General features: G+C 43.4%; 1 long non-coding RNA gene across 3 annotated transcripts in view; it reads right to left on the bottom strand.

Moving 5' to 3' along the window:
- The window catches only part of LOC129385996 (uncharacterized), a 98,003-nt gene that overhangs the window by 21,669 nt on the left and 49,865 nt on the right, over positions 1–26,469 (bottom strand). Inside the window, exon 3 of one of the 3 annotated variants that reach the window (XR_008613464.2) lies at positions 3,822–5,869. The exons of the other annotated variants lie outside the window; for them this stretch is intronic. This is a non-coding gene — a long non-coding RNA (uncharacterized lncRNA). Of the gene's footprint in view, positions 1–3,821; positions 5,870–26,469 lie in introns of those variants that run through there. 3 annotated transcript variants of the gene reach the window in all.

Here is a 26,469-nt window from a genome sequence, read left to right on the forward strand (position 1 = left end):
TTGACAGTTTCTGAGGAGCAGAAAACACTACCGGAATTCGGTATCTATTAAAAAAAAAAAAAATTAAATTATGTGGTTTTACGTGCCAAAACCACTTTCTGATTATGAGGCACGCGGTAGTGGAGGACTCCGGAAATTTCGACCACCTGGGGTTCTTTAACGTGCACCTAAATCTAAGTACACGGGTGTTTTCGCATTTCGCCCCCATCGAAATGAGGCCGCCGTGGCCGGGATTCGATCCCGCGACCTCGTGCTCAGCAGCCTAACACCATAGCCACTGAGCAACCACGGCGGGTAATTCGGTATCTAGTGGCGACATTCTTTAGATTCTTTAGAACCAGAGTTTCGTTGCACAGTTAAATAGGCTACAGGCTGCGGGATACCCAAGTGTGGTGGTGACGTCAGTCTCAGAGGTATTGCTTCAGAAACTGAAAGGGAAGCGGCACAAAAGTAACTGTAGCACACAAAAGAAGAGGCCTGAAGTTGTGCCGTATTGCCATAGAATTGCTCACAATCTAAAGAATGTCGCCACTAGATACCAAATTCCGGTAGTGTTTTCTGCTCCTCAGAAACTGTCAATGTTGTGCAGCCGTATTTCTAAAACAAGTAAAAAACCAGATTGTGAAAAGAAATACGCGAAGTTTGTAGATTGCAGCGTCGGTGTGGTTTATAAGATTCCGTTGTCATGTGGCAAAGCGTATGTAGGGCAGTCAGGCCGCTGTGTTAACGAGCGCCTTAGAGAACATGAGCGATCGATACCAACAGGCACAGGTTCTCATTTGAACCCAACATTGCAAAATATGCAAGTGCAAACCCATGTTTCGTGATACCACGATATTGAAAAACAGTCGCGGTACCACCGCCCGAGAGTTATCGGAAGCATTCTTCATACAGTGTTAGGGTCACAGTGCATTAGTGTGCCTTCTTTAAACTTGCAATGCTGAATATGGTTTCTTAGATGCTGTCGCATGAGTGCGCTCTTGTGATCGGATGTTGGTGGCTCCTGCACATGGTGCTCACTGCGCATGTTCCTCTAGTTTCTGCTGTCTATAAAGGCGTGACGCAATAAAATGATGTCAGTTGAGAGTAGCGCCTTGTCCTGTCGCCTTTCTTGTGTCCGTTGTTTTGCGCTAAACAAAGTATTTATGCACTGGTATGTTCAATGTGTTCGGTCAAGCGTTGAAAAAAATAAAGATGGACAAGTGGTTGCAGCGATTTCTTCGCAAACGCCGTTCAAGGCTGTGCCAATACTGAAAAAAAAAAAGAATGAGGCAAAAGTAGGGGTTCGCACACGCGAGACTTGCTGGGAGTGTGGCGCGGGATGTGCGCGCTGCGGGTGGCTGACAAAAAAGGGCGAGCGGGGCGGCGACGATAGGCGAGGAGTGAAACACCGGATTTCTATCTTAGTGATTTAAACCTGATGTCGCATGCACACGGGCAATGAATGAATACTGGAGAGCTTCGGCCAGATGTACTTCATCTGCATGCCAGACAGACGACGCCTATTCCATTTTTAGTCGAACGAGCGACTCATATGCGATTAATTTTACGTGCTGTGGGATGAGGCAAAGGTTACGCTTTTGGAAATCTAGCGGTTTGTTAGAAGCTCACATGACGCTTGCTGTGTGAGTGCAGCAGGACAGATCGTCACACACAGTAACAAATAAGTTTCTTTTTTTATATTATCGCGAGACTCTGAGCAATGTGACAAAACCGACGTTGGCCACTGGGGGCATGAAAACGACAATATTAAAGATTGTCTTCCCGCCCTCTTGGCAGTGCTGCAGCTGGCTGTAGAGAGTTTGTAAATGTACTTTCATTTATACCTTTCCCGTGGCAATATGATAGCACTAAATCAAGCGTTGTGTTTTAAATTCGAAACGAAGCACCAGGAGTTTACGTATTCAAGCAATTGACAACATTTTACATTTTTTGGAGTTAAATGCCATTAACCAGCACTCACGCCATATTAATATGCTGGAGAGGTCTACCTGTAGGGTTGTTTGATCAGATATATTCTGTACGCTGCGAGGAATACGGCAACTGTCAGCAAAGATTCGCGTATTGGCAGAAACTTGCACAGGTGAATCATTCGTATATATTGGAAATAAAAGTCGCCCAGGGACGCATCTTTGAGGGACGCCTGGTCTTAGAAGGACGGCACAATGGCAGATTGCGAGCGGTTTTTAGAAATATTTTTGTGCAATTGGCATGAACCGGCCTCTTCTAAAGAAACGCATGGCACATTAGAGGAATTCTGGAATTCTGGATCAATTATGCAACGGGCCCCAACGCACGGCACAAGGATGCTTTTGCACTTCGCGCCCATCGAAATGCAGCCGCCCCTGCCGGGATTTCATCCCGCGACCACATGCTTAGCGGAGCAACACCATAGCCGCTAAGCCACTGCGGCGGGTTTGACAAGAACAGGGGGCAAATTATTATGCAAACTTTAAGCAGTAGTCGTTCGTAGCAACCTTGTGTAAGGCCTTTGCAAAGTCTATAAAAAGTGTCAGCCTGTAAGGTAATGTCATGATTAAGATACATATCATGCTTAAGCTTTAGCAAATATATGTCACATGAGAAACCCTTTCGAAATCCATGTTTTGAATGATAAAAGAAGTTCTTAGAATCAATGAAATGTATAATATAGGAGTAGATGACGTGCGTCATGATTTTACAGGGAACAGTAGAAAGTGAAATGGTACGATAATTTAATGGGGAGTTTTTATTACCATATCTGTAAACTCAAACCACCTTACCCATATTACAGTCATCAGGAATGGATCCTGTAGTAAATTAATGTAAAAATATTGAGATAGTTAAAATTAAATTATATTTCTTGCGTTTTTCAAGATTTTCATATTTATTTCGTCTGTTCCATCTGATGACGCAAGCTTAAGCTCGCTTATTACGCAAGAAATGCAGTTTACACTAAATATGATGGCTGGCATCGAAGAATGCATAGTATGTGGCGGCAAAAGAAAGAGGGCGTGTGCAGCTCCGGCGTCGAAGCAGTGGCAAAAGTAGAGTGAAACACTTAGGCCCACTAGGCGACCGTAACTGTTTTACCCGAGTCACTGCTGATGACGAGATCTCGGGTATCATTGTAGTACACTGCCCTGTAAATTTCTTTCGGATTATTGGTATGCATGCGCTAGGTAGATCAGTGTGGTAAAAAAAAATAACGTTTAGCGTAGCGCAATGCAGCCGCCTAGGCGGTTTCAGATTCGTAGTACTCATCCCGCGCATCCTGGTCTATCTCGCAGCACGATAAAGACGCTTTTTCTTACATTCTAGCCGTTTTTGGGTATTTGTGAACCAGGCCTTATGTCTGTTACTAGTACAGCAAAAAGTAGTAAAGCAAAGCCTAGGAACAAATTAGTCTTTTCGTTCGCTTAGCTTGCTTTTCAAGTGTGTTCAGTTGATGTTAACTACATGATCGCGAAAAGTTGTTCGAAATACGGGAAGAAAATTGGTCAGCTCATCGTTTATTGTTTCATAGTCACCCTTATTATATAGATTTATTGTTTTGTTGTACATCTCAGGCTGCGGCACGGTGAAAAAATAGCATGGACAAATTTATGGTCACTAATTTATGGACGGCCATGAATAAGTGATAGGTTCTAAGGATTAGTTGCGTGTATCAAATCTAGAATGTTGGAAGAGTACTGTGTTACGCGAGTTTGTTCAGTGACGAATTGGGTTAGGTTAGAAGAGTTAAGTGCTGGGCTAGTTGGTGATCTTGCATACTGAAAAGATTTTGCGCCAAAAAACAACACACACAAGAAAGACGACGACGTCACGGGCGCTACTTCAACTGTTTAATGAGGGTGAAAGCACTCGACATATATAGCCCTCCAATACACCGCGCATGCGTACAAGGCAACATGGAGTACAAGGTTTTATCGGAGTAGGCGTGATAGAAACTTCAGCTCAGCCTCGTAAAGAAAAACCGACGTATCACTAACACAGTTCGGACCCGCTTTCTTGATGTAGAAGGCTTCCAATGTTTCACGTGATGTCTGATGCTTGCCTCTACCCAAAATCCTCGCATCGCGGAACCGTGGCAAACAATTGGTGCAAGCCCTGCAGTGATCCACAAGTCGCTCATCTTCATTAAATTAAATTGAGACACAAATCTTGTAATTGTTCGATTCTGCTTGACTCGTCAACGAAACAGATGTCAGGTCACTCCAGTATATGTGTTGAAAATGAAAATCCCCGAAGAGAAGTAATCGTATATTGCCTTTTGTGGTGTGCTATACCAGCAGTTTGTTTGTGGCAGTGATAATTAGGTTTTAGGCCTAAGCCAGGGTTGTCCTGAGGAGGCCTGTAAGAGACACCGAAAAGAATATTCTGGTGTGGTGCGTTAGCACCCCACAACAATATGCCTAGCCTTAGCATTTCGAAATGGGACTAGATATCGACAAGCTAGACAGATGCCGATCGATTACCAGGAAAACGACACCGCCGCGCGTGTCTCCACAATTTTTGTTTTAAGCCTGAACATTCGGTGAATCGGCTTCATTATCACAGATCGGAAGCGTAAGCCATGTTTCCACTGCAGCCAACATTTTTCTGCAGGACACAAGCTTTAATGTGAGGTCCTGGTTTGTAAAAAAATTGTGTATGCTAGCGTAAATAGCAAAGATCAAAGTGTTATTTCGTAGGTTAATGAGAGAACTTTGATTGGTTTTGGTGCGACAAAATAATCGCTACGACATTTCCGTTACGGTACTCGAGCATTCATGGAACGTACGTCACTTTGAGGCCAACGAACAACGTTTTCAATCAGAGGGAGCAGGGCACTTCCATGTTCTATAGGACTGCAAGCAAATATTTCCATACATTACGAAGTGGTTGAGAGAAGTCTCCCTCAATTGTGTAATTAGTGCCTATCAGTTTGCGGCCATAGGAAATCATCATAGTATTTGGTTTTGACAGACGAAAACTTTGCTATGATAGGGCGGCAGCGCTCCTAGCGAATGTACTGGTCACGTTAAATTTTTTTTCGATTCAAATGTTTTCCGTAGCGCGTCGTGGCAAAACTACGTCTTCGACTGTTTGAACTTGGCGAATGCTTCCGAACTGGAAAGTATGAAATACAATAAAAATATGATTATCGCAATAGCTTCGACTTTATCCATCATCGATACGAGACTCTCACTGGGCAATGCGCCGACTAATCGTGCTTTTCTCGGTGTGTATTTCACTTATTGCACTTCGTAAGCGAAGCAGTACCTGAGAGTGACTTTCAAGGCCAGCTAATCGTGCGCCTACGTCTGTAATTGTTTTGTGAGCTGCTACTAGCTGGACTTTCATACTCTGTACTTCAGCGATCATTTTTGTCTGGCCAGCCGATAGTTCCTAAAGTTCTAAAACCAGGCTTTCAGACATAGCAGGAGCAGGGCTAGCTTCCATATTACAGGTAAATAGTGTTACTACATGCATTACATCAACAAGTAAGGCAGCAGTACGGGCTCGGCATTGCACCAGACAATAGTTGCTCGATTTTCTTTTCTTTTTTTTTACAAGGATAACGGATGATTTGCCAGCCCGCATGACGTAAGCCAGAGGATTAGTCAACTGCGTCGGGGCACAGGCACTGAAACCGCTAAGCTCTTCCGATGGTCGCGGCTGTTTTCTATCTTGCGGGAACGCTCATGTCCTTGGTCATGCGGTTTCCCAGGGTGGAGTAGGCGCCAGCGGCAGTTGGGCTTTGCACGATGCGTCTTGTAAGAGCGCATCGTGGAGCAGTCGAGGATGGAAGTCGCCGTCACGACAGCGGTTCGTGCACCTCAACAGCACACGCCATGCCACTCGTTCATGAAGACAGCCACACTTGGAGCGCGGCGCCTCCTAGCATCTGCATGACGTAAACCAGGATATTTGAGAACTGTGCCGGGGCACAGCCACCGAGTCCACAAAGCTCTGGCGATGGTCGCGGCTGTTTTCTATTCGCCGGGAGCGCTCATTTCGTTGGTCCATTCTAATTTATCTGCTGCCTTTTAGCAGCGCTCTGATGAAAGTTAAAGTGCTGCTTTAATTCCGCAGCAAAATAACGACCAAGCGCCGTAAAACGACAAAGTGCCGTAAACCGACTAAGTGCCGTCTCATTACTAATCTGGATGAGATAGTTCGAGTGGCTGAGGAGTTCTATGGAGATTTATAAAGTACCAGTAACACCCTCGATGATAATGCAAGAGAGAATAGTCTAGAGGAATTCGAAATCCCGCAGGTAACACCGGAAGAAGTAAAGAAAGCCTTGGGAGCTATGCAAAGGGGGAACGCACCTGGGGAGGATCAGGTAACAGCAGATTTGTTGAACGATGGTGGGCAGATTGTTCTAGAGAAGCTGGCCACCCTGTATACGCAATGCTTCATGACCTCGAGCGTACCGGAATCTTGGAAGAACGCTAACATAATCCCAATCCACAAGAAAGGGGACGCCAAGGACTTGAAAAGTTATAGACCGATCAGCTTACTGTCAGTTGCCTAGAAACCATTTACTAAGGTAATCGCAAATAGAATCAGGAAACCTTAGACTTCTGTCAAGCAAAGGACCAGGCAGGATTCCGTAAAGGCTACTCAACAATCGACCATATTCACACTATCTATCAGGTGATAGACAAATGTGCGGAATATAAGCAACCTTTATATATAGCTTTCATTGATTACGAGAAAGCGTTTGATTCAGTCGAGACCTCAGCAGTCATGGAGGCATTACGGAATCAGTGTGTAGACGAGCCGTATGTAAAAATACTGAAAGATATCTATGGCGGCTCCACAGCCACCGTAGTCCTCCATAAGGAAAGCAACAAAATCCCAATAAAGAAAGGCGTCAGGCAGGGAGATACGATCTCTCCAATGCTATTCACAGCGTGTTTATAGGAGATATTCAGAGACCTGGATAGGGTAGAATTGGGGGTAAGAGTTAATTGAGAATACCTTAGGAACTTGCGATTCGCTGATGATATTGCCTTGCTTAGTAACTCAGGGGACCAATTGCAATGTATGCTCATTGACCTGGAGAGGCAAAGCAGAAGAGTGGGTCTAAAAATTAATCTGCAGAAAACTAAAGTAATGTTTAACAGTCTCGGAAGAGCACAGCAATTTACAATAGGTAGCGAGGCACTGGAAGTGGTAAGGGAATACATCTACTTAGGGCAGGTAGTGACGGTGGATCCGGATTATGAGACGGAAATAATCAGAAGAATAAGAATGGGCTGGGGTGCGTTTGGCAGGCATTCTCAGATCATGAATAGCAGGTTGCCATTATCCCTCAAGAGAAAAGTGTATAATAGCTGTGTCTTACCGGTACTGACCTACGGGGCAGAAACCTGGAGGCTTACGAAAAGGGTTCTACTTAAATTGAGGACGACGCAACGAGCTATGGAAAGAACAATGATGGGTGTAACGTTAAGGGATAAGAAAACAGCAGATTGGGTGAGGGAACAAACGCGAGTTAATGACATCTTAGTTGAAATCAAGAAAAAAAATGGGCATGGGCAGGACATGTAATGAGGAGGGAAGATAACCGATGGTCTTTAAGGGTTACAGACTGGATTCCAAGGGAAGGGAAGCGTAGCAGGGGGCGGCAGAAAGTTAGGTGGGCGGATGAGATTAAGAAGTTTGCAGGGACGACATGGCCACAATTAGTACATGACCGGGATTGTTGGAGAAGCATGGGAGAGGCCTTTGCTCTGCAGTGGGCGTACCCAGGCTGATGATGATGATTATGATGCCGTAAAAGCGCGCGTTATCGCAAAAAAGTGTCTTTTCGACGTTGGGAACGGAAACTTGTTGAACTTCAGCCGATCTTCCGAAATACTATTTTTCGAAAGCGCTGCTCGAGGAGTTACGCTAGTGCAATCCAGTGAATTTCACTGGGTGGCCGAAAGAGCAATGCACAAAATTCATGGGCATGCGCAGAAGGACGCCCGGGCGAAGATGTGCACGACTGTAGGCCTATAAGAATGATTACAAAAAAGAAGGTTCATAAAAGGGCCGGAGGGGCTGTGCTCGAAATTAAAAATAATATTATGGGGTTTTACGTGCCAAAATCACTTACTCATTATGAGGCACGCGTAGTGGAAGCCTCAGGAAACTTCGACCACCTGGGCGTCTTTAACGTGCACCTAAATCTAAGTACATGGCTGCTTTCGCATTTCGCCCCCATAGAAATGAGGCCGCCGTGGCCTGGATTCGATCCCGTGACCTCGTACTCAGCAGCCCAACACCATAGCCACTGAGCAACCACTACGGGTGTAGAAATTCTCGGACATGTATACATAGTCAGGTTTTAAGACAAAATGACATTTTATTCCTGTAAAAACTTCACAGCGGCGACAGAGGTCACAATTTTGCGATAGTCAATGCAATTATTTAGAGACAAAGTTTTACTAATTAGCTATTTGCATTTAGTTAGGGGACACGTCATTTCATATTGAAGGCAGCCAGTATTGAAAATAATAACACTTTGCCATAAAGTGTACCTGGCGCCAGTTTTGAGAAATCGGAAGTCACAATCTGCAATGAAGTGCATTGCTGGTGCAGTTATTGTTTCCGCACGCCCTGGAGAAAAATTATGTAAATAAATATCGCAAATGGAAGAGCAATGCACTTTATGGCATGTTTGTAGTTTATGTTTTATACAGTATTCTGCGGCAGAATGCTTGAAGCAACCGGATATGGAGTGCCGATTAACCACCTCTGCCGTTAACCACGCTTGGTTCTTTACGTGCTAACCAGTGAAATATTGATGATATTCGTGCTAGCGATTATTGAGGAAATTTTCTTGCGATTGTTATAAATCTGTTTTCAACATACACTAATATTATGTCTAAATTCTCTATTTTTAATATTCAAAGACACCTAGTTTTAATCACAGCGTATAAGTCATGTTTGTCGCGTTGCTATTTAACAGCACAGGTTATTTACACAAGGCAGCCTGCAGAAATTAATTTAGAAGGTACGATGCATCAAAAACATTGTATCGTTTGAGATAAGCTGGCATATAATTGGTAATTTTAGGTTTACATGTACAGAACATAGAATAATTGATTAAATACAAAGTATGCTGCTGCAGGTGCCTTCTATGCAGGTTTGACCCGCAACATATTCTTTGGTGCGGACAATGATGAAGGAGAGTTTCTTGGAAACAGTGTCATGCCGTCAACAGATTTGAGGGAGATTTCCAATAATTATATGTTGCAAAAGTGGAAAGCTCAACATCTGAAATAGTGGCATATTTCAGAATCGCTACCCATATCTGACTGGAACCTATCCTGTATCGAACATAAACTTTATGGAGGTATGCGGCGACAGCACCCACATTCTGGAAATGATGTGAGCAGCACCTGTGAGAGGAAATCCTGACACAAAACATTTATAGAAACTGTCATGATTACATTATTTGCAGAATATCAAGGTAACTAACGGTTTTCCCTTCACAAAAAAAAATACGTTATGCCTTGCTCTGTTTTTTTTTTTTGCCTTCACGGTCATGAAGCAATAATGAAAAGGCCTTTAGAGAGAGTGCTGCGTGGCAGCATCACTTTCTGCAGCAGCCCCAGGAATGGTGCAAAGAGGCCGAATTGTTGAAGGTTCATGTACAATATGTTTTAGTACAAATACATATGTTTTACACTGTATTAAGGAAGATGATCTCATCCCTGTTGCCAGCACAGTCAGGTCTGCTGTCAGTACGTCAGTTGATAATTTTCTGATGCCCTTGCTGGTTAGCGGAACCTATAGGGACAGACTAGTAATCTCATAGTCTTATAGTTACTTGTTAGTGTGGCACTGCAAACAATTGGTATTAACCTGTAATGTTAGAGGCACAATAAACCGCAAACAGATAAAAACTACCACAGAACAAATATTTAAACACGTACAATTTGAGTGTGGTCTTCTGTCTAGGAAACTTCGGTAACAATAACAATTTAAGAATAATAACCTGAACGCGAATTAATTCCCAAGTCAGTTCGTACTCCCATCCCGTACAAAAGACAACAGCGTAGAAACACGATTTTCACAGTGAAAACGCAATATCAAGCGATTACAGACTGAATTACTGCAAGCAATATTCTTTAAATAAGGATTGTTTACAAATGATTTGTGAACTATGCATATCAGTCTGACCATACATCAGCACAAAACACGAGCTCCCTGTATGAGGCTGCGCACTCGCACAAAAGTGGAGCATATTGACACGTGTACTTATATTTATCGGGCGACCACGTTTCGCCGCCTAACAAATCTTATCGCACAGCGCGGGACGCGCCTGCATGTATCCGAAGTTTTTGGAAAGTTATCGATGCTTCTATCCGCTGTATGTTGTCGCCGGACCTTGTGTTATCTGATTTCATCGCGTGACGCGAATGGTGTAGAACTTTGTGGAAGGCACGCGGGTCCGAACGATTAGTCTGGAACATTCGATGACTGCTGTATAAAAGCTGACGCGCTTGACCCGGTGATCAGATTTACGACGATCGCCGACTGTGTTCGCCGCTCTCGTTGTGCTTTAAGTGTAGCCTGTTTTGTGGGCACAGGTTCGCCCAATAAAAGCTAGTTTTGTCTTTCACAGTATTGCTACTGTGTTCTTTGCCGTCACGACCACGTGACAATATACTCTAGCTTCAAGAATAACCAACGCGGTGAGAGATTGAGGTAAACAAAACAGTGCTGATGAAGCGAGCATGTAGTTCGCTTCAATAAAACTGTGTAGCGTAAGCATGAGCACGACGTGACGGTGAGATATACAATACAGACACACACTTGCAAATAAGTAATTGAACGAGAGACATTCCTGACGTAGGTTACATTTATTGCTGTCATCGGCACTCATTACAACAGTCACAACAGAACCGGTACTCACCGCCCTCAGTATAACGTGAAGAACTTTTACCATCGTCCATCGGCAATGCGTCCCGTTGCCGCGGCCACGCAGCGCACCAGACGTGTCCCTGCTGTTCAGCGTCAAGGCTTCGTTTCAGCGGCTCGCGAAGCTTTAGGAGTCTTTTTTGGTAGCTGTACCACGCGTCACGAGCGACTCAGACGCACAACACGCTTAGTAAGCGCGCGTCACGACATCAGAGAGCATAGAAATATGACTCAAGCGATGAAACAACGCCCGACAAGACAGCTACAATAAGACCGCGCCGGCGATATTCTTTCCGGCAGGCATCCCGAGAGCTGCGCAACGCAAAGGAGGTGTCACTGAGCTCATGTGTGGATCAAGCTCAAGCGCGCTTGGTTACGCCATGCATCTAGCACACCTAAAGGTATTAATCAAACCACAGTTCCATCTAAGTGTCCCTGAACCATATCTCAAGATACCAATGTTCTACAGTTTAATGGTGTTGTTGTTATTTGCATTCGTATGTTTTCTCCCTGCTCACTTGGCCGGCCGCCAATGTGTGCTCATACGGCGAGCGTTGTTACGATCGGCCATGCAGGGGTAGTGACCTTCAAACCTCTCCTAGCCCGCTTCGACGAATGGCTTCGTAAAACCAACTTGCGCGCCCCTCGGACAGACTTGCGGCGCTATCAAGGTGAGTCACGTTTGGCGGAACGAATATGGTTAGCTGGTTCGCTATTGCTTTCACGGACCGATGGGAGCAAGAAACCTCCTGGAAAAGCGTCTTCTAAGGCGATTTTTCAAGATTCCGGTAATGGCCACCGTCGTTTGACAGACGCTGCAGCTAACTACGGGATCATCTCAGGAACCAAGAAGCGCCAGCTTGAGTCAAGCGTGAAAACCCCTTTCTACGAAGTCCTCCTCGCTTCTGCGTGTTCAGTGAAATACAGTTGTGGAAGTGAGTGTGTGAACCCTCGCCGTCGACACGGGTCCTTCGAGAACTTGGGACGCTCCGATTGGACGAAGGTTGGACGGCAGTTTCCCTGGCTTGGGGATGTAGGTTGCATAGAGGGGGTTTTAAGCAGCTGTTTCTGGCTCCTCGGTTTGTGCTTCGTTTCAGTCATGCTAGGATGATGAAATGTAGCATTCTCCACTCTTCACGTAAATACTGTAAACAGATCCAGTACTCCTCGTTATCGACGAGAACACGTTGCTTCCTTCAACAACGTCCTTAGCGTGGATGAGTCGGACAAAGGCGTGGGCCAGCTACCCCTTATATGCCCGACCCCAACTCTTACAGCGTACATTCCTCTCTTTACGAGACCTTACTGGTGCGACTGTCGCCCGCTGTCATGTTAATGCAGAGGCGCCTTTCTCACGTGTTGGCGAGCGTCCGACGATGGTGCGTGTCTGGCGTTTCCTAATCAACCCGACAATGACTGCAATTTAGCGATCACCCCCACTTATACGTTAAAGATAAAAAAACTACTGTGGCAGTAAATTATGTTGCAGTGTAAAGGAAGTGTAATTGCAAAGCGTCTTTCTCGCCATACAGATTCCTTATGCGACATGCTCGTCGCTTTCGTTCCCCTGGTCGCTGAGCCTTCACAGTATTTTTTTATTCAGGCAGCCACAGGCTGTCTGAATATGTTGCCACTTGGTTACTATCGTTTTTGTTGCTTGGTTTTCTTTGTTATCTCTTGATGTCATATGGTTTGCCGAGTGTATAAGTAGTCTTGTGTCACGAAATAAACCATCAGTTGGAAGTTAGCGCTCACTCTGTTTTCCGTTCCCTTTGATTACCCCTACCTCCTTCCTTTTTTGCTCGTCCTGAGCTGTGCTACAAGCCTAAAACAGTCATGACATACCAACTCGCCCAAACTGCCACGCTTTTGACCTTCACAGTACATCAGGGTGCGTGCGTCGGTGTGCGCCCGTTGTCAGTGTGTCGCGTTTCAGGAGAACATGAAAAACAACACGACTAAGGGAAGCACTGATAGACAAGGAAATAAAAAAACATTATTGGGCACAGATATATTCAAGCACCATATTATAATATTCAAAATATTTAAGCACCATAACGCATCTGCTAATAGTTTTAATGCAAGTATACAAGCCTGTGTTTTATACCAGAGGCTAAAATGCCTTCACTGGTAGCGGGGACTTTCCACCACATTGAACCGCAATGACAATTCATGCCACTGCATCGTTCGCCACAATAGTCTCCGATGTACGTACATTCTTTTTTAGCTTGTTTTGAAGTTACAATTGTACGCCTGCAGTATAGATAATTGACAAATGAATAGCTGCTGTCTGACGTAGTAGTTCTGCGGAAACCCGCAAGGTGGAGAGAAGTAAAGAATAAAGAGAAAATCAGACATCCACCCGTTCGTAGCAATTGCTACAAAGGAAACCCATACGGGTTCCTCGAAAGAAAAGCCTCATAGTTGAAGAAAAATTCGTCCTGGTCCGGGACTCGAGCCCGGGACCACCGCATTTCCGGGGCACCCGCTCCTACCATCTGAGCTAACCAGGCTGCTAGCAGATGGCAGGGCGAAGTCGAATTTGTCGACAACACGAAGGAACGGCAAGTGTTTGACGTAGTAGTTTTGCGGCAACCCGCAAGGTGGTGTGCAGGTGTGCAGGTGTGCAAGGTGGTGAGCATGGCGTGGAGCCAGCGCTCATGCTGTGCCTGCAGGTTTGATATACTCCTAGGTGATGACATCTTGATGAGCCTCCTTTTGGCCTTTCGGCTCGTCACCGACACAAAGCTGTCATCCGACGAGTCATCGCCTGAGACGGAGTAAACCTCAGTGTCTTCGCTGGTGCTGGACCAAGTGCATCACTTCCTTGAAGAGGTTATCAGAGTAGACCTCTGGCCTGCCGGGTTGGCAAGCTCCGCGTCCATGGCCACGAGAGCAGAAGCCTCAGTGGACACTGCTGGTGCACCAGGTTGCATGTCTCCCTGAATGTTCGCTGTCGTAGTCCTCTGGCCGTTCGGGCCTGTGGGAGGCTTCGCGTCCATAGCCGCAAGGCAGGACGCATAAAGCACCGCGGAAATCGTGTACAATTGGACGAAATATAGCTAGTCGACACAGATGGCTTCCAGCAAAGAGCGACTTCGTCGTTATCTTTGACACACTGTAACAAAATTCTTGGCGCGTAATGACGAGCTGATAGCCGAATCCACCTTTCGGGTGTTACCGCGGCCGCCCATTGCTTGCCATGGTTTTCATCAACAGAAAACCGGTGAAGACTTTAGCCACATGCGTCTTTCAGCTTAACGCCACTCGTCCACATACTGCGTTTCCTTCGCTGTAAAACCCAAAAGAGAGGACCGTTCCCATCGAACCGCCCTCTAAACCCGGCCGCTCTACACTCTAAAAATTGTGACACCCTTAAAGGTGTAAATGACTTGTCCCATGGGTGACACCCTTTTTGGGTGTATTGCTACACTTCAAGCAAAGGGGTGAAAATTAACACCCCATAAAGGAAAGGGTGTTAATATGACGTCACCTTGCCTATGGGTGTAAAACAACACCATTTCTATATGGGCGTAACATAGACACCACTCTTTCAATATGGGTGTAGCATGGACAACACCCTTCCAAAAGGGTGTTATCCTTGCAAGTATTTTAGCGTTCACTACAGCCATCTAGTTAATGGGCAGACTAGCTGTTGTGAATGCTGCCTAGCCTTAGCTATGGTACTACCTTGTTCAGTATGAGCCAGTATCTGTGAGGCGTCGTCATATTGCGCTTCTGGTCAGTCATGTGGTAGCATATATAACGTGCGACCCTTTCAGGCAAAAAAATTTAAGTTTCACGATCGCAGCAATGCACACACCCTATGCTTTTCATAATCTTCCTCTGCAGTGATATTACATTGCCGGCAGGATACAGAGCGCAATAAGAACGCGCGCTGCACTAAGGACACAGGATCTCCCGCACCTTGGTGCACCAGTACTTATCACTTCGTGGAAACAGCACACAGCCAAAAGCATGATGTTACATACATTTAAGAAATAATTAAAAACCCACTTTTCTTGGTCAAAAATTTTCGCAGCAACACCAGCTCGACCAGGAGGGAAAGACACCACAGCTCGTTGTTGTAGCTCATATTGAATGCAATAGAGCGCAAGCAATGCATGGATTGGCGACGGTAACAAATACAGTACTACAGAAGCATACGTTTGCCTGTGAAGCAGTGTTTTGCCGTTTTAAGAACACATTTTATACCTCTATTCATCAAAGTTGTCATTTATCTCCATGGGATGCTTCTACTAGTACCTTCATATGTATGACTTAAAGGTAGCACTGATAGCCAAAGAACAAAGTGCACCAAAGTGCTTCCACTTTGAATAATGTTTCAGCATTTACAAACAAAACTGCATGTGTAGCTGCGCATGCTGTTCAATATATAAGCATGCACTATTTCCTGAAATTTATGTATGCTCCATTTACTGCCAGTGACCTGCTTATATCCAATAATTTAGTTTATTTTTCATCATGTGCTTGCATCGAATATCCCACAGGCATTGTAAGTTAAGCTACCAGAATAACAATCAGCTAGTCTAAGGTTACCTAACTGAACAAAATCATTGTAAAATTTGTGACGGAATGTCAGAAGAAAAGTATTTATTATTTCATTAAAGAGAAATGGTTACATAATAATGTTTGCACATTTTAAAAGTAAAAAGGAAGATAAGGAGTAAAACCATACCAATACAAAGACATTAGCCCCGAGTAATGGCACAGCATTGTTCAATTAAATTTTAGACAGAAAAGTTTTTTTAAATAACCTCACTACGAACTATCGCATGTTTTCATTCGAAAAGCACTGCATCTTATAAAGCACAAAAATAACCGGTCACATAAGAAAGAACAAGCCTGAGTATGTCTATGTGAACAAAAGGATAGAAAGTTGGGCGAGTTGGTACAGTAACATGACCTTGGATTGTAGCGCAAAGTGACACGGACACATACTAGAAGCACACAGGATGAGCGCTAACTCGAACATATATGTGTAGGTGATTGAAAAACCGCAGCATAAGAACATGACAAGGTATGAAGACATCAGCTGAACATATCAGGAAGTAAGGAAGTCAAAAAAGGAAACAACAAAAAGACTACTTCAGATTAACACACGTGTTGTGAAGATACTGAAATTCGCTTTCTAACAGAGACAAAGATGCATGGCTAACGCAAGTCTCTCCTAATATTTTAATGTGGAATGCCTCGATTATTTCCCGTGTGGTTTGGCATTTGTGTCTTGAAATAAATTTCGTGTCTTCAAACAAAGGTTTACAACCGTAATTGAAACAATGTGACGCTAGAGGTGAAACATTAGGCTTGTAAAGTGAATGTTTGTGTTCTTTTAGTCTAACAATAATGCACTTGCCGCTCAGTCCAATGTAAGTCTTCCCGCACTTGATAGGAATCTGATGAACTATACCAGTGTTACAAGGCGCAAAAATGGACACGTCTAACGCCGCAATCATCTTTTCTGTTTTGCCACTCAGTTGAAGTTTCCTCTTTATCACAGGGCACATGATAGACAACTTGCGGGCCGAGAAAACTTTATCCACGTCATCTATTGGCCATAAGGATAATCAATGTACATAAATGTACGTAGGGCACCACAGCAAACCTTTTTTTCTATTTTCTTGTTTCTTAGCGGGGCTTTTTACCCATTTTAAAAGCTTTTCGCACGTTAGTAATAATAAATGCACAGCATAACTAGCCTTCTCGAGCCTATTTGTTGTGAAAAACTGTTTCATATTGTGTAGACATGAGTAGCTTACTCAGCTCTTAAGTTTGACATTACTAAGTCATGTCCACACAATATGAAACAAAGTTTTTCACAACAAATAGATAGGCTCGAGAAGGCTGGTTATCCTGTGCATTTATCACTGACATGCGAAAAGCTTTTAAAATCGGTAAGAGGCCCGCTAAGAAACAAGAAACACAGAAAAAAGAGGTTTGCTGTGGTGCCCTATGTACATAGATTATCCCATGGTTTATGGAACGTGGCCAATAGCTTTGACGTGGATAAAGTTTTCCCGGCGCGCAAGTTATCTATCATGTGCCCTATGATAAATAGGAAACTTCAACTCGGTGGCAAAACAGAAAAGATTGTTGCGGCGTTAGACATGTGTCCCTTTTTGCGCCTTGTAAGACTGGTATAGTTTATCAGATTCCTCTCAAGTGCGGGAAGACTTACATTGGACAGAGCGGCAAGTGCATTAATATTAGACTAAAAGAACACAAACATTCACTTTAAAAGCCTAATGCTTCACATCTAGCGTCACATTGTTTCAATTACGGTTGTAAACCTTTGTTTGAAAACACAAACATTCTTTCGAGACACAAATGCCAAACCACATGGGAAATAATCGAGGCACGCCACATTAAAAAATTAGGAGAGACTTGTGTTAGCCATGCATCTTTGTCTGTTGGAATGCGAATTTCAGTATCTTCACAACACGTGTGTTAATCTGAAGTAGCGTATTTTTGTTGTTTCTTTTTTTGACTTCCCTACTTCCTGATATGTTTAACTGATGTCTTCATACCTTGTCATGTTCTTATGCTGCGCTTTTTTGCAATCACCTATATATATATATATATATATATATATATGTGTGTGTGTGTGTGTGTGTGTGTGTGTGTGTGTGTGTGTGTGTGTGTATTCTTCGTTTCAATAAAAATTTTGCTGAGAGTTAGCGCTCGTCCTGTCTGCTTGTAGTCGGTGTCCTTGTCACTTCGCGCAACAATACAAGAGCATATGTGAGCAAAACATGGCTAGTAATAACTAGTGAGCACTGCACAAAGTTGAACAAGAAAACTAGTAATAGTAAAGACATATACATGTACTTCGCTCAGCTGAACTGCAACATATTGCAAATATCACAAAGACAGCATAAAAACTGCGCAGGACAGAGCACTGACTGTTAGTTATAGTTGCAATATGCACACCAAATCAAGACATAAAAAGTCAAAACTAAACTGCCGGAAATGGTCATCTCTCCAAGAGAGCACTGAGGAACAAAAGGTATACTTTTTATAATTCCATCTCGTAGATTACTGATCTAACTAAACTTGACACATGACCCCTTGTGTGTCACAAATGCTCTGTTCATGACGTATGCATGATTACCAGCCTCGGTGAAAAAATGACTTGCACTAATGTTTTGAAGAAACACCGGTAAAAATGCTGCTTGTTCTCAACTTTCTGTTGTGACAGCACACTTGTGGGAAGTTGTGAACGCAGTTGCCTATAGGGCTCAAACACCATGTTTTGGCTGCACAGGTACTGTCTACCGAACACCTGGTTCAAAATAGCTTGCATCTCGGAGTGTGCAGCCACACTGGTGGCACAGCATTCTTTTTTCACTTTGCCAGTTGATAAAGCCTCAGCAGCTGCAATCACTTGCGACTGCTCGTAAAGGTGCCATAAGGTCAGGCAGGAAACACAGATACCACGTAAACTTTCAGAGTGCATTGTGTGAGTCGAGGTGTGTAATTTGTGCTTTAGTTCAGCAGCACTGCCACATTCACAACTATTCATTGCAGCTCCTAAATTTCAACCAGACCAACAAAATAAATTAGGACAATTCCTTCAGTACGGTGGCAGATGCTCAGCTGCAGGCTTTCTAGAACCATGCATTATCTTCAGACAGTGCCAGTACAGCCCGCAGCAGATCTTTCAAGCACTCCAGACAAGCACACCGATTACACTGTACACAGAGCATCTGGTGTCCATTTACCTATAGAGGCAAGGTAGCCCCTAGAACAAGTTTTGTGACAGGCATGCTGGGCACTTTGTCCCCTGAAATGCAAGTCCCATATGATACTTCAGTGCCTGTAGTGTCTTTTATATCTAAATGAATATTGAATACATAGTAGTAACATGAAGACGACAAAAGAAAAGCCATCAGCCATCAACTGTGTGGCAAATCTGGAAGCAAGCTATACTCTTATCAAATATACGTGTAGGCATTGCGACCAATGTGCTTCCAAGATGTATGAGGCATTAGTCATTGCAGAGCAGTAAGGACATGACAATCCTAGAATGATTATGTTCTTGAGGCTTTTTTTCCCCACTTTCCATCTTTTGAAACGTGTACACTGTAGTCATGAAGACAAAAATGTTACAACTGGCGTGTGATAAGCTTTGCGTCTTATTTCCTAGCAGCTCATTGAAACGAGCCACGATGACAAATTCAAATGCTGTTACCTCATCAGACATTCAAATTTCTTAGACACTAACAAAACCAGATAGGCATTAGAGTGAGCATCACTTAAATACATTACACTGGTTTAAAGTTATTTCACCGCTTTCTGCCAGGTAGAAATGTTAATAATATTAATAATATTTGGGGTTTTACGTGCCAAAACCACTTTCTGATTATGAGGCACGCCGTAGTGGAGGACTCCGGAAATTTTGACCACCTGGGATTCTTTAACGTGCACCTAAATCTAAGCACACGGGTGTTTTCGCATTTCGCCCCCATCGAGATGCGGCCGCCGTGGCCGGGATTCGATCCCGCGACCTCGTGCTCAGCAGCCCAACACCATAGCCACTGAGCAACCACGGCGGGTAGGTAGAAATGTTAGAAACATCAAAAATGTTAAGATTCTACGGCCAACCGTGAAAACTAAATAAAAAATCATTGAGCTTTCTTAAACGGGTGCAGAAACTTCACAACTGGCCGTCTTGGTGATGGACACGCTGATAGATAAGCAACCATTCCACTGAGACGAGAAGGTTGAGGGCTTCGCATGGAAGTCTGCGAGACACTGCAGAGTAGTTCTTGGTCCACATGAAGGAGGTTGCCTGCATACACGTTGTTGCCCCCATACTGAATACATGGTGTTACCGGAACTTTTTCCCCCTGCATTGTGGTAAAAAAGCATGGTTAAGTTTAGACGATATTTAATATGCAAAAGAAGAGGTGAGGCGTGCAGACAGGACACAAGAGTAGAGAAGTGAACACGAACGCGAAAAGCACGAAACATTTCATGAAATTGTTTTAATACATAACATTTTTGTACTATGTGTCATTCATTATGAGGGTTCATAACCACAACATATTTCATATATAAGCAGGTAGAATTATCAGCTTGGTCAGTTTGTACAAGCTCATTTGAGGCAAGAAATCGAGTTTCACAAAGACAACCTCAACATTCTTGATTGTAAAGGGAACATCTCAGATGACATGCAGTCCTGTGAGTGGGAATTACACAGTTCAAGAAAAACAAATTAAAACTGGCGCACCGAACCTAAAAAATAATAAGCACCAGCTACTGCAAAAATCTAATTAAATGATAGGTTTTAGTAGCACAACGGCATCTTTGGCCAAAGAGCGCCAAGTCTATACCGCAAAAAATAAACTTAGCGCATCTTTACAAAGCAAATATATAAAGATGATTAATGCCTCTCTGCACTACAGTTGCTTTGCTCTAGCATGAAGTCATTTTAGTGCATGCACACGTACATACACAGGCTACACCCAAGTGTAAGAGCTCCAGAATTAAAATTGGGCAGCAACGAAGTCGCTACCTTTAACCCTTGATCCCAAGCTGTACTAGTGACTAGAGGCAGTACCAATATCGCCAATGACGAGTCGCACTCTTTCTGCCCGATGTTATGCTGCTGTGACTGTCAAAGATGAGTTACAGTCGGCATTGAGGGCACGTTGCCCTCAAGAGCAGCTTTTATTTTTGTGTTATTTCTAACCAGAGACCACTGAAGTAATATATTTTTTAGAATGCGAATGACACCGAAAAAGTCAGTACGTAAGAAATTTGGAAAATTTTGTAAATTCTTCCGGAATTAACTTGGGGGTTAACGGGTAAAGCGGCAATCCAGAAACTAGAACAAGTTTTGACATTTTTGCTACCAGTGAATGCTAGAAAATATGTTGGCATTCTGTAGTTTTGTCCAACAATGCAAAAGGGATTCTTAATAACTGAGGAAATAAACGGAAAGGCATCATGAAGTATATTTCCTGGATGTATTCCAGAATCACTCAACTTCTGTTACTCTATAATCTCCACTCCATTAACGTGCACTTTCTGAACTAGTTCCGGAGGTGCTGCATTTCACTACTCGTTCCACCAGTTCAACATGGCTGTAACTGCACGTGGTGATTTGTTTTACTTAGTGCTGGCTTTGTACAGGGCGAGTTCACAGCATTCTCTGCACTTGGCCGAAAGGTAGTGCATGCTTACGCAGCAGGTGTGGTGCCGCTTCTGCACGAGCGAGGTGCAAAAATCATCGAGTTTCATACAATAATTACTAGAGGGAACTCTGACGCTAGTGTCTACAGGAGATTAAACAAGAACGGTTGTACCAGCATGGGAATTATGGGAACTACATGGATTTGCCTAAACTTCGTCTGTTCGGCTTCAAACGGCTTTGTGACTTTGTAAACTAGTCATTTTCAACAATATACTGTGTAATAAATAAATAAATATTAAAATCGTCTGACGACAGGATTCAAACACAGGAACTCTAGAACAGAAGTCTGATATTGAAACCATTAAGCCACGGAGGCATGTAACGACAAGCGAGTGCAACGCCCTGATGAATTTATCGCGGGCATACCAGTGCCTTGAAACGCTTGGCGCGTTTCGATTTGGCCACCTGGACAAGCTTAAGCTTAATCGTGGCAATTAATAGCAATTAGGCGTACTTCAGCATTTCGAAGAGTATAGACTGCGCTGAAATTTACGTCAATAAGATTTATATAGCGTATAATATACGAAGCCACAAGAACGTCTGAATTCACAAGCACGAACATCAGACGAATCCATGTGCTTCCCGTCATTCCCATAGTGGTACGACTGCACGCCAGAGTTCCCTCTAGTAATTACTCAAAGAGACTCTATGACAGAAATAACCGAAGTGCCTGGCATTTTGTTCTGGAGTAATAAACTAATTTTTGCTGTCCCATAAATCTTACTAGTCATTAATTCCAAGTTTTATGCAGTCACATGTCTAGTAGGCAATTGTGGTATTTTGCATAAACTTTGCAAGCCAACTGTGATGAAAGTTCACTCTGGTAAATTGGTTATGATCGAGTAGCATAGACTACTGAAGCAATCTCTGGAAGGCAAGTGAAGTAGTTTTCTAGCGTTTAGACAGCAAACGAGCATATGAAACATGCACCTCATATATGCAGATAATATTTCCTTCACTCAGCAAGAAGCGATGCTTCATGTTCCACGAGGCTACTTCAATCAAAGCAGTATTGGTGCTTTCTAAAAACAATGCCAATGCAGATGATCCAAATATTTTTCAGGGGCAACAGTTATGCCTGAAATCAGGCTAGATTAGTTTTTTTAAACACATGATCAGACCATGTTAGCAGTGCTTCTTAACATTCTCCTATTAGACTAGTCATATCTCTGGACACAAAGGCTACTAATTAGGTCCCATGCTATATCATCATCTTAACAAAAACTTCACTTAGTAATACACATGCTGTGATAAGATTTGAGACCACATTGAGATGCTGAACAAGGTGAATTCATAATTTTTGAAATGAAGCTCCTGTTCTTCCAAACGAGAAGAAAGGATACTGAGGGTCAACATTTTTCTTAATCACAGCTGGAAGATGCCAGGGAAGGCACGGGGAAACTTATTTGTAATTTTCCATTTAAATGTAGAAATGATAAAGGGAAATGAAAATGGTAAAAATAAACAACCAGCCATGGGGGGAGAACAAACCTACAGTTTTTGCATTAGGCATGCGATGCACTTACCGCTGTGCTACCAAGGCAGCATTCAACCGTCCACAATGGCCCCGCAGATTGTCGACGCTCGAACGCGGCCGTAGTACCACAGTGGTTAGCATATCACATGCGTAATGTGAACGTTATGGGTCCATTCCCCACCCACAGGTGGATATCTTTTCATCCACTTTCCTTTACCTTGAATTTATCATTTCTATACTTCATATAAAAAACTTAAAACATGTTCCTGTGTGCTTTCCTTGGCCTCATTATCTGCTGGCTTCTTCCAGTTCTGCTACTTCCAACACTTCTACATCTCATCTGGTAAGTAAACAGGTTTCGCACGATGCTGGAATGCAATATAAAACATTATTGCAGGGCCGTGTTATGTAGAATGCTTTACACTGCCCAGGCAAGGTGTATTAATGTCAATTTGAAAAAAAAAAATTCCCACTCTAGACAGAAATGCTGTGAACTGCTGTGTGCAACAGGGTTTAACGAAAACAACTTGTTCAGAAATAAAACCACCAAACACCCAGGAAATACGAAAACTAGATGAAAATTTGTGCAGTTGCATGTTAAAAATTTAGCACAGCAACAGATGAAGACATAATGAAGGAAGCACGAGGATGGTTTATTTGGGACACACGAGGCAATATACTTGAAAGATGCATATGAGCTTACACGTGGAGAAATATTGTTTATGTAGCAGCTAAACTACGAACAGGCCTAGAACACACTGATAGAAGGTGTTGAGCATGTAAATCATATCATGCCCTTAAGTCAAAGAAACATAGCTGTTTCTCATGATTCGCTACACATGGCTGGCTCACACAGCTTAGCCGCTTCTATATATGCCTAGTAAGTAACAGGTGTTCTGTGCGACTTGTGCAAGTTTTAAATATGTACAAGTGCCACGTAGCTGGACAGAACCAAGGTAATGTCTTTTGCCATCGTTTTGAGGAAGTGAAACCAATTTTTCCATTTTTGCTATGTAGGTAATTAGTCAATAACGATTACTTAACTGCTCAAATATTATATTCAAAGCGAAAGTGTCAGTGCGAAAATTGTAGAGCATCCTGAAAAATTCCCAATTCAGCTTTCTACTGCTCAATAGGTGCAATACAAATTTTTTTTTTCAAGCTTGAAAGGAGCCTGTGAATACATGCAAGAAGTGCTGTGCAGCTAACCACTCGTGCACCTGAACACCATTTGGCTCCTTCTTTTATGCTAGACAAAAACACTTTTTGAGAAGAATATTTTAGAAATTGATTACTTATTATTGACTATGTTTCAGGCAAAATGCATGAAATAGTGTGACGGCCACCTCCATTTTCGGCGACATGAATTGACTCCCTTTTCATGTCCAAATCCAGCTATACATGGTGCGTGTTTTGAGCTGGTTCTGTAATTTAGGCTGGTTTTCACTAATTGAACCTTTGCACCCTAATAATGGAGTCAGCCTGAAAAGAAATTGGTACATAAACAGTCGCTATCAGTATTCCATACTCCTTTAACTTAGTTCAAAGTGCTTGTGAGCCAAGAAGTTGGTAGTTCTAAGCAGTATTTTTGATTCTGACCTGATGTTATAGCCCAATTACTATGATGCCATGCTGCTCAGTCATGCTTCAATCTAGGCCATGGCAGCTGCCCTCCAATGGGGGTAAAATGCAATAACGCTTATGCCCTTAGATTCAGGTGTACATTAAGGAAGGCCAGGTTCCTAAAACTTCAGGTTGTGACTTTGGAATGTAAAAGCCGATAATTTAATTTTTAAATCTAAGGCTGCTTTATTAGGAGCAGGGGCGTCATTTTGAGCTTTTACTGCACTGCCATGGCACCAAGAAGCTCCGAGTAAATAAACACAATTTCTTAGACAATGTCCATATCTTGCAAGCATTTACAAACACTTCTCTGCATGCACCTCTGTTGCTGTTATATATAGATCCGTATGCCAAGACGGGTTATGATGTTAGAACATCTTTCGAACCTGCTTTTTTTTTTTACCGCTTTAAGGTTTATGGTTATTTTGCATCTCATTGCGTGTCAAACGCACATTTCAGTGCATCAATTTCTTCAGAAAGTGCATTCCTCTTTATTTATTTGTGCATGCAAAAAGGGTTCAGAAGAACTGCTTTCTGAAGATCTGTATAACAAGCAAAAAACAATTCTATGTAGGCTGCACAAAGAGAAAGGATTGGTTTGTAAATATGTTATTTAGTTCTTGAAAAAAGAGGCAGCTGTCAGTATTCTGTTCCAAAGTAAAAATTGCCCCTACCTGGCTCTGCTTCATTTTCCGATGTTGATGGTCCATTCGGGGGCACTCAACTGATAGGCTGCACTTTGGCCCTGTCGGGTGTGGTGTCACCAGGCCCAAGGCCGATCGACATCCTCACCAAAAGTCGAGTCCAAACTCCATAAAAGAAACATATCATTTTGCTATCAGTTTTGTCATCTTGCGTGTTTCACACACGGCCGTCAGTGAAATATTTCGTCACTTGGATACTGAAAAGTATTCAAGCATTTCCTGGCAGTCAAGTTGAATACAGAGTAAATGGAGAAGATTAAAGAGCAAATACAGTTGTCACATTATATTGATCAAGTACAGCAGAAATGGAAATAAATCAGTGATACTGTGTCTATTGGCTTTGAATGCAAGAAACGTAAAAACAGGAACTTGCAGCCCCGCCAGTTTGAATTTCCCGCGTTTGCTACACCCCACAACAAGTGTGGCATCGTCCGGTACTCGGGGATAGTAATCGCTTAAAATTAAGATGAACGAGCGTCGGCATAAATTAACAGGATACGTACCGGGCAATATTTGCGCATAAAACAACTCACGTAGCGAAGCTACTTTCAAATACCTGATGACGCATCTGCGGGTGGTGCGGTTCGGGCGAACAATTCGAAAAGGAATGAGAGTTTCACTTGTTTCACGCCTACTAAGCTAAGATGTAATTTGAGTTTCTTACTAAACTATACTGGATATTTACGCTCCGAATAAAACGCTTGAAATTTTGTTACGGTCACATTGCATACGTATGAAAGTGAGGAAATTGCTTTTATTGTATTCTGCCCAGGCGGCATGTAGCAGCTACCACTCTCATGCAACAAAAGCATGAAAATGGTACTCGCGGCACAGAAAACAAACACATACAGCGCCAACTTACGCCCCTTGGAGTTGGAACTAAGCACGATCAAGCCAGTTAGTTTTCTAGCTTTCATAACGCCATGAACACGACCAAACATCGAGCAAAACAACTGCCTTCTCTCAAAAATTATTACCGCTTCCATTTATATACCTATCGCTGCCACAAGCGAAAGTCAATGGGCTAGCTGTCCACAAGCCGCAGATTAGACTGACAGCAACATATTACGGCAACGTAAAACAATTTCCACGCTGACTTAGCAGCCTCGGTGTGCGCTAAGTGCCACACTTCTCGTTTGGCGCTCGAAATTCACACCATGATGACGGGCATTGCATCTTTCACGTGAAATATTGCACGCTTTGCTCCAGAGCTCAATAGGAGGGCGAAGCGCATTTGCACGTACCTGAAATCCGCATGCCGTAAACCCGTCGACGCTTCCGAGAACGGGGCACACAGCCATACACCCGTACGGCGGCTTGGCTTGGACGTGAGGCACTTCTATCAAATATTTCACATGCGACATGTTTCACACCGATTGCGGGAACACGAGAAAATGCCGCAGGTCGCAATGCGACGCCGTGCACTCGTGCATCTACCGATGAGCGGCGTGCATGGACTTGAAGAAAAACAGAACTATGACAAAACGGCAGGCGCGAAAGGATGGCGGCTCTCGCTGCGGAGACGAAGCGGACGAAGCCACGGGGGAAGGAAACTCAGG

This window comes from Dermacentor andersoni, chromosome 7 (genome assembly GCF_023375885.2).
Source record: "Dermacentor andersoni chromosome 7, qqDerAnde1_hic_scaffold, whole genome shotgun sequence".
In the NCBI taxonomy this organism is placed as follows: domain Eukaryota; kingdom Metazoa; phylum Arthropoda; class Arachnida; order Ixodida; family Ixodidae; genus Dermacentor; species Dermacentor andersoni.